Source organism: Erythrolamprus reginae, chromosome 4, assembly GCF_031021105.1.
Source record: "Erythrolamprus reginae isolate rEryReg1 chromosome 4, rEryReg1.hap1, whole genome shotgun sequence".
NCBI classification, from domain to species: Eukaryota; Metazoa; Chordata; class Lepidosauria; order Squamata; family Dipsadidae; genus Erythrolamprus; species Erythrolamprus reginae.
In genome coordinates, this window is record NC_091953.1 from 23,425,983 (window position 1) to 23,438,107 (window position 12,125).

The following is a 12,125-nucleotide window of genomic DNA, read 5'->3' on the forward strand; positions in this document are numbered from 1 at the left end:
GGGATGGAAGGCATTCTGGTGCACTTATGCACGCCCCTTACTGACCTCTTAGGAATCGGGAGAGGTCAACAGTGGATAATCTAAGGGTAAAGTTTTGGGGGTTAGGAGATGATACTACAGAGTCTGGTAGTGAGTTCCATGCATCAACTACTTGGTTACTAAAGTCGTATTTCTTGCAGTTGAGTTCAGAGTGGTTTACTTTAAGTTTGTATCTGTTGTGTGCTCGTGTGTTATTGTGGTTGAAGCTGAAACAATCGTTGACAGGAAGGACGTTGTAGCAGATTATTTTATGGGCTATGCCTAGGTCGTGTTTGAGGTGATGTAGTTTTAAGCTTTCTAAACCAAGAATTGTAAGTCTAGAAAAAGTGCAGAGAAGAGCATCAAAGATGATTAGGGGACTGGAGACTTAAACATATGAAGAACAGTTGCAGGAACTGGGCATAACTAGAGGAGACATGATAGCAGTCTTCCAGTATCTCAGGGGTTGCCACAAAAAAGGAGTCAACCTATTCTCCAAAGCACCTGAGGGTAGAAGCAATAGGTGGAAACTAAACAATGAGAGAAGTAACTTACAACTAAGGAGAAAATTCCTGACAGTCAGAATGGTTGACCAGGGGAACAGCTTGCCTTCAGAAGTTGTGAATGCCCCAACACTGAAAGTTTTTAAGCAGATGTTGGATAACCATCTGTCTGAAGTAGTGTAGGGTTTCCTGCCTAAGCAGGGATTTCTCTCTCTCTCTCTCTCTCTCGCTCTCCATCCATCTATCTATCTATCTACCTTCGGGACTGCCTTCTGCCACATGAATCCCAGCGACTGATTAGGTCCCACAGAGTTGGCCTTCTCCGGGTCCCATCGATGAAACAATGTCGTCTGGCAGGACCCAGGGGAAGAGCCTTCTCTGTGGTGGCCCCGACCCTCTGGAATCAACTCTCCCTGGAGATCAGGACTGCCCCCACCCTCCTTGCCTTTCGCAAACTCCTAAAAACCCACCTCTGCCGCCAGGCATGGGGAAATTGATTCCCCCTGGCCGTTCCGTTTTATGTATGGTTTGTTTGGGGTGTATGACTGTTTTTATATTAAGGGTTTTAACTGTTTTTTAATCATTGGATTTGTACTGGGCTTTGCTGTTGTGAGCCCCTCCGAGTCTAAATAATAATAATAATAATAATAATAATAATAATAATAATAATAATAATAACAACAACAATAATAATAATAGCAAAACTACTGTGGGACTTCCGACTTCAGACTGACCGAATTCTGAAGCATAACACACCAGACATTGTGATCGTGGAGAAAAAGAAAGTATGGATCATCGACATCGCAATCCCAGGAGACAGCAGGATTGAGGAGAAGCAGCTAGAGAAATTAGTGAAATACAAAGATCTAAAAATTGAGCTGCAACGACTCTGGCATAAGCCAGTGAAAGTGGTCCCAGTGGTACTTGGCACGCTGGGCGCAGTACCAAAGGATCTCAGCGGACATTTGAAAACCATCGGAATTGACAAAATCTCCATCTGTCAATTGCAAAAGGCGGCTTTACTGGGATCGGCAAACATAATTCGCCGCTACATCATGCAGTCCTAGGTGCTTGGGAAGCGCCCGACTGGTGATGAAATACGAAATCCAGCATAGTGATCTCGTTTGCTGTGTTGTACTGACATAATAATAATAATAATAATAATAATAATAATAATAATAATAATAATAATAATAATAATAATTTGGACTAGAAGTTCTCCAAGGTCCCTTCCAACTCTGTTGTTGTTGTTGGTTGCATTAGTATATTCTGTTGAACAGACAACACCATCTTACAAGGGCATTCAAAATGGACCAACTCTTTTGCAAATTCGTTTGAAAATCCCCAAACAACAGAAAGTTCTCCCTTGCCCTGTTTACAACAGCTAACTCGATTAAAAACCACACCGACTCTTACTGCAGTTCAGCTGTGTTTCCCCACAGGCTGTATTATAGTTCTCTAACCAGTCCCACAGCATTGAATGATGTCATGGGATCAGTTCAGCAAGATGAAAGGCATTAAGCGGAACCCGCTGGCACTGGGGAAAACTTCCAACACACAATCCGTGAGGAGCACAGCTTGAGAACAAAAAAAAAAGGGAAAGGGAAGAAAAGAAGAAAAGATCGGGTTATTAGACCCAGCTATTCAAATTCAAGAAAGACGGATTTTTCCCTTCCCAAGGAAAAAAGGAAGGAGCGTAAGTTGACCTACACTTATATGTTTTTTATTAAATGTATGTAAGAAAAAGAGGAAGCCGCGGTATTATTAGCTGCTAAAGAAGAAAGCAATCTCCCTCCCTCCCTCTCTCCTTCCTTCCTTCCCTCCCTCCCTCTCTCTCTCTCTCTTTCCTCCAAAGCACAGCCTTTGATGTACGGCAACAGATCACTGATCAGATTACAGGCATTTGGCCTCTCTGCTTGTCTGCCTTTGATGTGTGTGTTTAATTTTATTTTCCTGGATTTAAAGTTTGCCTGGGCTTGTACTGACATACATTTTTTTTAAAAATGGAAAAAGATGAAGGTGTTTAATATAGAAGCTCTGGCGGAGTAAAGTTCAGTTTGCAGGAAGTGTGGCTGTTGGATGGGCATCAGGATAATCAGGTACAGAACTATATCATTATTATTATTACGTTTAAAATTTGTCATCCATTGAACGCTATCTGGTTTGGGGTTTGTTTATTTTGCTAGCGGTTGGAAAGGAAAATTAGGTTATTTGAATCGACCGCGTTCCTAGGAAACATTCTGGGAACATTTTGGTTTATATTCTAGACTCTACGGAGTAATATTAGAATAAAAATGAATTGTTCTCAGAAAATAATAACAATTGCAGCATTTTTAGCACTCGGTACAATCAGAAGTCTTTGTTTAAGTAATAATAATCAGAAATGTGTGGCTTTAATGTGTGGTCAGATTTATTTAATAAGTACAAAAACTGCCCCCATTTAAATGCAACCTCTTCCAAATAAATGATTTGTGTTGGGTTTAAAAACTTGGAGAATCGTAGTCTGTAACTTGCAACCCACTGCTAGTTACATACAAATTAGGAATCAGTTGAAATGTGTTTACAATTGAATTGCTTGCCTCGGTGAAGGCAATGAACTAGCGTGTAAACTAGACCAGAAAATGCACTGTTTGTTACTCCATCACTGCAATGTTAAGTGTGTATAGCATGAAGTAAGTTCTACTGGGTTTGATTCATTGATTCACTAGTTAATATGTTTAGGATAGTAAGTAACCTCTACCTCTGGCTCCTGTCCAAATCTAGTGTGCTCCTGAGTTAGAAATGATAACGGGCAGAATTGCCCCTTGTATTTCTAGGGGTTGCAGATGCTAAACTCAAGGGAGAAAAGTTTTCATACACGTGCAATATGAGTACACAACAGTTTTCCTCTGAACACTAGAAGCTGTGAAAATATCTAGAGTGAAATACATATACAGTAATGGTTATTTTAATTCATACACACACACACACACACAAAGGAAACACTCAAACAACGCATCCTAGATCTGAATGAATGAAATATGTGTTGACAACATGTGAAATTTATTGTCAGTGTTGCTTCCAAAGTGGACAGTTTGATTTCACAGAAGTTTGATTTACTTGGAATTATATTGTGTTGTTTAAGTGTTCCCTTCATTTTTTTCATATATATATATACATACATACATACATACATACATACATATACACATACACATACACATACACATACACACATACATACATACATACATACATACATACATACATATGCATATGCATATACATATACATATATATATTCATTCATTTTATGATCAGTACAATTCTATACACATTTACTTAGATGATAAGTCCCACTGTATATCTTTCAAAAAAATTTACTAAATTGTGCAAAATGTAATACAGACTTTTTGTTCATTTCCTAATTAGATTCTTTAGACCTCTACATAAAAATATACAGTACTGACATTGTTTTTAAAAAAGAAGATTAAAAAAAATGCCTTTTGAACAAATCCCAGTTTTTAACATGGCCAAACATTGAAATTGTAATCTGTTAAAAACCAAATGAAAACAAGATTTGTTTAAGCAGCTAATACTCAGAACATGTTAACTGAGGATTAACTGCTCTTAACATGTTTTAGTGATGAACATCTGTTAAAGGGTTTCAGATTTTGTTTCAAAATCCAGCCTCTCAATGTGAGATCAACATCATCATATTTTGTGAGATGCATAGCCATTAACTATGAGACCTCTGACTCATAGTAGTAAGCAAATATCCTGAGGAACATTTGTTGTTTTCTTAATAAGAAAATATAAAATTTCTTACTGGTTTTATGAGCACATGAAAACTTCTAGCAGATCAATAGTAAAATTACATTCATCGGATATAGTAAACTATTTCACATTTAACATCATATTTGTGGGAAAGTCCCAAGATAAAATTAGTCATTAAAAATAAATCTTTTTCTTTTTATTTAACACTTAAATCCATACCATATGCCTCACTCTTAAAACTCAAGCATATCTTTATGCTTGTAACCATATCCACCTCATCCTAGACAAATGGTCAGGGCAAGGAGTGGCTCTAATTTATGTTCACTTTCAACAAAATCTGGAGCCACTCTTACGCTGATAATTTGGGATCATTTAAAAAGTACAATCAGTTACATATGCTGTAGTAGCTTCTTTGGTATGTTTAATCCCTTGCAGAAGGATTAAAATTCCTCTAAAACCATATTCTTTTTAATTGCCATAATTTAAAGATACAGACATCGTGCCTAATTGGATTTGCTCTGAATTATCAACTTTCATCTAAACTAGCTTTGCTCTACTAATTCAAGTTCAGTCCACTTATCTATTTATTAAATCAGCTTTTCCTGCTTTTGGCTACAATTAGCAATACAGTATACAGTATGTTTGCATAATGCTGGTGGTGTGTTTGTGTGTGTGTGTATATATGTGTGTGTGTATATATACACACACACACACACGTTTTTTCTGTCTTCATTTTCAATTCAGCAAAAATAGGTTACGTACATATGTGTGTGTCTGTGTAACATATTTTGCTGATAATTAAAAGGAAGGAAGACTACTATAGATCTATTTTGGGCTTATTTGCGTTCATCAGGTAGCCACACCCTTACTGGGATTTGAACCTGGAGCCTCAAAATAAGACTTTTTTCTCCCCCTAGGCTGTTACAACTGTATACATGGTATGTTTGTATGTATGTTTGGTTTTTATATATTAAGGGGTTTTAATTTGCTTTTAGTATTGGATTTTATTGTATATTTTCATGATTGTTGTTAGCCGCCCCGAGTTTTCGGAGAGGGGCGGCATATAAATCCAATAAAACTTGAAACTTGAAACTCTTTAGCCATTAGACTACAGGCTCATCTCTTGTATCAGCTTGTACCAGGGAACGGTTGTGTGATTTTTTTGTTGAGTCACCCTGATATATTGAAGGACCGTCACAGCTTCCTTTTTGCCTCTTGGCCCTACCAGGGGCCATATTGCAAGGCAGATAAGCTTTTTATAGCCGACAACTATAATCTATAAGTGTAACTTATATACATGCATACAGTAATGAGCTACAATGAGTATGGTCAGGTATGCAGAACTGGTAGAAAAATTTTGAATTGTTTTCTTTTTTTCCCTTCTGGGCTCTGGATAAGTTGAATGTGTATAATTTTAGAAGAGCTGTGCGTGCATGTGTGTACATACACATACAGTTTGTACAGTAGATAATGTATATTTTTGTGTGTCTGTGTGTAATTTCTATGTACATGTATTGCATGTATATACATAGAATTAAATAGTATATTTTGGATATTCAGTAATAGTAAATAGATAGGAAAATTGTATCTCTTTGAGGCGAGGAGAGGCCAGGCACCCTAACCCAAACCCTTCACGTGAGTGACGTCAAATTGGCCACCTTTAAACCAGTCACATGACCTTTAAGCCACCCTGGTCACAGGATCATCAAGCCACTCCCACCTGGTCACATGACAGACAAGCCACACCCACAAAATAAGCCATGCCTATGGTCTGGCAGTAAAAGAAATTGCATCCCTTCAGTGTGTGTGTGTGTGTTTATCCCCTGTTTAACTTTGCATTCCACATGATTTTATATATAAAGGCCTTTTAACATTAAAAATCCATCTGGACTGATGACTCTGAGATTTACGAAGTCAAAGCGAGAGCTGAGTATATCAGGAGAATCCTAAAATTATGTGGAATGCAAAGTGAAAGGGGCTATTTAAAAATGTACAGTAAGACCTCACCTATTGCTGGTGTTACGTTCCAGACCCGGCCGCGATAGGTGAAATCTGCGATGGGGAATTTATCGACTGATAGTACTTATTTAAGTATTTATATTGTAATTGTTTGGTAAGTTTTCATTGTTTTAAGTGTTTATAAACCCTTCCCACAAAGTATTTATTTTAGATACAGTATTTAAATACAGTATTTACAATTTTAGATATATTTTTTTTGAAAAACCTGCCGATCGAGTTCCGTGGGCTGTTTAAATCTGCCAATCGACTTCCTCAGAAACCCGCGAACCAGCAAAGATCCGTGAATGATTTTTCTCATTAATATTTCTTGAAAACCCGCGATGAAGTGAAGCCACAGTAGGTGACGCGCGATATAGCGAGGGACCACTGTATATAATATAAGAAGAAGAGAGGGGATCAAGGATGAATGAGTGAAGTATGAAAGTGGCTGAAATACAAAAGTTAGTGATCATGATAAAAAAAGTACATTGAAATGATTTGGTTTTATAAAGAGAATGAATGAGACCTGAGTCAGAAAACAAATATATAAAGAAGACAGAATGTAACTGAAAGGAAGGGAGAGACCAGGAAAGTCGTGGATGGATGGAACCGAGAGATAAGATCAATGGTGTTGTAGAGGTAAATAATTTGGTTATTCAATTTTTGCAAATCTATAGCATTTATAACTCTGTTATGAGAGCTACAATTGCATCAATAGCTGTAATTGCAATTACATAAAACCTTCAAAAGATGTGGTATATCTGGGCTAACAAAATGTGCTGTATGTAAAAAATTACTTTTTAATTGATTGAACGAAAAGAATCGCTAGCCATATCAGTGAAGGCTTCATTTTCTTATGAACTAAGATAGCATTTCTGAGGATATTAAAAATCAAGCATGGACTTGCTATGCCTAAGTTCAACTGTAATTAATATTCCGTCCAATTAATTAATTCTTCAAATAAAGTAATGTAAACCATTACATTTGCCTTGGGCAAATACCAGAGCATATGCACACCATATTTTAATCCTTTTATTATTTTCTTAATTTAATAATATTAAATTAACAACTAATAATATTAGTTATTCTCTAAATAAATATTGCACTCATTTCACATGCTAGCGAAGTTGTGCTGAAAATCCTACAAGCAAGGTTACAGTTTTGGAGGGTCGGGTTTATAAGTGGAAAATGGTTCTTGAGAAGAGGCAAAAAAATATTGAATACCCAATTCTTATCTAGAAAAATTCATAAGTAGACGTAGAGGTACCACTGTACCTATAAAAGCAAATTCTTTAGCAGCTCTCATGGTAGCTATATTCTGTATATGCTACATCAGTGATTCTTAACCTGGATCAGGACTCCTTTGTGGGGTCGAACGACCATTTCACAGGGGTCGCCTAAGACCATGGGAAAAGACAAATTCCCCATGGTGTTAGGAACTAAAACTTATATTCTGGCACCTTGGAACTTATTTTTACAATCCAACCAATCAGATGTTTACAGTGGGGGTGTCCCTCTGACCTTCCTGCCAATCAGCTTAAAGCTCTGTTGGGAGAATTGGCACTAAACTTATGTTTGGGGGGTCACAACAACATGAAGAACTGTATCAAGGGGTCACGTCATTAGAAAAGTTGAGAAGTAGTATGTGGAATGAAAACTACCAGAAGTACAGGCAGGATTTAAAAGAGGCAGAGGAACTAGAGATCAAATTGCCAACATATGCTAGATCAGTGATGGCGAACCTTTTTTTCCTCGGGTGCTGAAAGAGCGTGCACATGCGCTATTGCACATGCGCAAGTGTCCACACCCATAATTCAATCCCTGGGGAAAGTGAAAGCAGCTTCCCCCCGACTCCCTCTGGAGGCTGAAAACAGCCTGTTTCCCAACTTCTGGTGGGCCCAGTAGGCTCATGTTTTGCCCTCCCCAGGCTCCAATGGCTTAAACCCCGGGTTCGTATCTCGAAAAGTTCGTATGACAACGGGTTCGTAAGACGAGGTATCACTGTATTAGATTTGTTTTGTACGCTTTGTTTTTATATTTATTCTGTGAGCCGCCCCGAGTTTTCAGAGAATACAAATCTAACAAACAAACAACAACAATAACAATAATATCCATCCTAAGATAAAATATAGGAAATACTATAAGGGCAGAATAGATGGACCATGAGGTCTTTTTCTGCCGTCAATCTTCTATGTTTCTAAGTGAATTTGACTTCTTCAGTAACTTTGTTTGCCAAAAGGTCACAAAGGCTGATCGCGTGTCTCCTCTCCCCTCCGTACATTGCAACTGTCATAAATATGAACCAGTTGCCAAGCATCCAAATTCTGATCACATTTTGATGCCACAACCGTCGTAAGTGCGAGGAACGGTCGTAGCTCACCTTTTTCAGTGCCGTTGTAACTTTGAACCATCGCTAAATGAACCGCTGTAACTTGAGGACTATCTGTATAGCTTTCTTTTCTGTTGCTACAATGTTTATAACAAATGATTTAAAAACTGCAACCTTCTGCCATTCAAAAAAACGCAATGCTTTAAAGTTTAAGGAGTCTTGAGTCGTTTACAATTTAGTAATACTTGTGTTAAGCTGCTTTAGTCTTCTACTATATAAACATCCATTCACTCACTCGCTCAGTCAGTAAATCATTCCAGCAACAAAGCTTTCATCAAGAGATGCATAGAAACATATTGCTCAGAGTTAAGCAATCATCAATTTCTTTCTACAAAGAAACCATCCAATATAATACCATAATATATTTGGGAGAATACTAATATAGAAAGTTAATGTTGCTCTTGTACTATATAAGCATCTGTTGCTCATATATGTGCAGATCCGTTCCAGTTATCAAGTTAGGGTAGATATTTCTACAATATCGTAAGGGTTGCTTCAGTTAACTTCCCAAATACAGTACATAGATTTTACTTTTCAACAAGTGATTGAAATTAATGAATAAGTTGAAGGAATCCCAGCGACCAGTTACGTCCTACAGATTTGGCCTTCTCTGGGTCCCGTCGACTGAACAATGTCGGCTGGCGGGCGGGACCCAGGGGAAGAACCTTCTCTGTGGCGGCCCCGGCCCTTTGGAACCAGCTCCCCCCAGAGATTAGGATTGCACCCACCCTCCTTGCCTTTTGTAAACTTCTTAAGACCCACCTCTGCCATCAGGCATGGGGGAATTGAGACATCTCCCCAGGCCTATATATTTTATGCATGGTTTGTTTGAGTGTATGTTTTATTTTAAATAAGGTTTTTTTTAGTTTTTTAATTATTAGATTTGTTACCGTATATTGTTCTTATTATTACTGTGAGCCACCCCGAATCTACGGAAAGGGGCGGCATACAAATCTAATTAATAATAATAATAATAATAATAATAATAATAATAATAGACAATATATAAAAATGGTCATTAATGGTATTCTTCCAAAATATACTGGGATATCATCAGTTAGGTAATGCTAGTAAGTCTTTTGTGGTATTAAGAATATCTGGTTTGATTCTCAGAAATCAAAACTCCTTGGTTTCTAAACTTCAGGATAAATGTCAAAAAACAATGTGGGGACATTGGCTGTAAGTTACTTTTTTCAATGTGTTGTAACTTCAAATGGTCACTAAAATGAATGGCTGTAAATCAAGAATTTCAGTGGTACCTCTACTTACAAACTTCCATGACCAGGTTCTTAAATAGAAAAGTTTGTAAGAAGAAGCAATTTTTCCCATAGGAATCAATGTAAAAGCAAATAATGTGTGCGATTGGGGAAACCACAGGGAGGATGGAGGCTCTGTTTCCTACCAGGAGATTCCTAGAGAGGCCCCATGGAGGCTTCTCCCTGCCTTTTCTGGCCCTGTTCCTTCTCCTTCTCCTCCTAGAGAGGCCCCATGGAGGCTTCTCCCTGCCTTTTCCGGTTACAGTTTTGGAGGGTCGGGTTTATAAGTGGAAAATGGTTCTTGAGAAGAGGCAAAAAAATATTGAATACCCAATTCTTATCTAGAAAAATTCATAAGTAGACGTAGAGGTACCACTGTACCTATAAAAGCAAATTCTTTAGCAGCTCTCATGGTAGCTATATTCTGTATATGCTACATCAGTGATTCTTAACCTGGATCAGGACTCCTTTGTGGGGTCGAACGACCATTTCACAGGGGTCGCCTAAGACCATGGGAAAAGACAAATTCCCCATGGTGTTAGGAACTAAAACTTATATTCTGGCACCTTGGAACCTATTTTTACAATCCAACCAATCAGATGTTTACAGTGGGGGTGTCTCTCTGACCTTCCTGCCAATCAGCTTAAAGCTCTGTTGGGAGAATTGGCACTAAACTTATGTTTGGGGGGTCACAACAACATGAAGAACTGTATCAAGGGGTCACATCATTAGAAAAGTTGAGAAGCACCTCATAGTAATAACCTTTAACAATTCTTGAAAAGAGGGATTATTTATCTGAAATAACAGTGTAATTAGTCTGTGTCATTGGCATTTCCTAAATTGATTCATATCTTTGCTTAATGTTGTCTACAAAATTATAACTGATATCTAATGTCTTATTTTTTTAAAAAAATATGACCTCTTATTCTTGAATAAAACCACTATTTTGTCCAAGATGCTCAGAATGAAACATAAATAGTCAGAATTAAAAAGTAAAGTGACTCCAACGCAATTGTTCAGTTCAAGTATTGTTTTCATTGAGTTGCACTGAGTTCAAAGTCTTTATACGTGTTTCTCCTTTCACACTCAAGCATTCATGTCAGCAGCCTATTTTAAGAAGATAAAGTATTTTTCATCTGGGCACAATTAGGATATCCTAGTTCACATTTTTGATGGTCATAAATTATAAGCTTTTAAAAAAACATCACTAGAGAAAAATGTAACAGCAATATCTGTCCATCTTGCCTGAGCTCAAAGGATAGGAATAGTCAGAAATGGTGAATACTTGAATGAGAAAAGCTCCAGAAAATATGAGAAGTATAGGTTTAACTGGGATAATTGAAAACATGCTACAACAATGTACCGCAATGCTAAATTGTTTTGATGTGTGTGAGGGGTGAAAGAGAGAGAGGGAGGGAGGGAGATATATATATTAAAATAATAATATTAAACGAGAACTTTCTCAAATTCTAAAGAATATCACTGGGAGAATATCTGTATATGAAATTATCAAGAGATTTTTTTTATGTTCATAGAAACATAGAAGTCTGACGGCAGAAAAAGACCTCATGGTCCATCTAGTCTGCCCTTATACTATTTTCTGTATTCTATCTTACAATGGATATATGTTTATCCCAGGCATGTTTAATTTCAGTTACTGTGGATTTACCAACCACGTCTGCTGGAAGTTTGTTCCAAGGATCTACTACTCTTTCAGTAAAATAATATTTTCTCATGTTGCTTTTGATCTTCCCCCCAACTAACTTCAGATTGTGTCCCCTTGTCCTTGTGTTCACTTTCCTATTAAAAACACTTCCCTCTTGGACCTTATTTAACCCTTTAATATACTGTATTTAAATGTTTCGATCATGTCCCCCCTTTTCCTTCTGTCCTCCAGACTATACAGATTGAGTTCATGAAGTCTTTCCTGATACGTTTTATGCTTAAGACCTTCCACCATTCTTGTAGCCCGTCTTTGGACCCATTCAATTTTGTCAGTATCTTGAACGGGTCCAAAGACGGGCTACAAGAATGGTGGAAGGTCTTAAGCATAAAACGTATCGGTGGGTGGATGGATGGATGGATGGATGGATGGATGGATGGATAGATAGATAGATACATAAATGGAGAAAGAAAGAAAGAAAGAAAGAAAGTTTTGAATGGATAGGTGGGTGGGTGGGTGGGTGGGTGGGTGGATGGATGGAT

At 37.6% G+C, this 12,125-nt stretch overlaps 1 protein-coding gene across 2 annotated transcripts in view; it reads left to right on the forward strand.

Moving 5' to 3' along the window:
* Nucleotides 1-12,125, forward strand: part of TNFRSF19 (TNF receptor superfamily member 19) — a 144,239-nt gene that overhangs the window by 88,514 nt on the left and 43,600 nt on the right. Inside the window, exon 1 of one of the 2 annotated variants that reach the window (XM_070749781.1) lies at nt 2,139-2,217. The exons of the other annotated variant lie outside the window; for it this stretch is intronic. The gene's annotated coding sequence lies outside the window, so the exon portion shown is untranslated. Of the gene's footprint in view, nt 1-2,138; nt 2,218-12,125 lie in introns of those variants that run through there. 2 annotated transcript variants of the gene reach the window in all.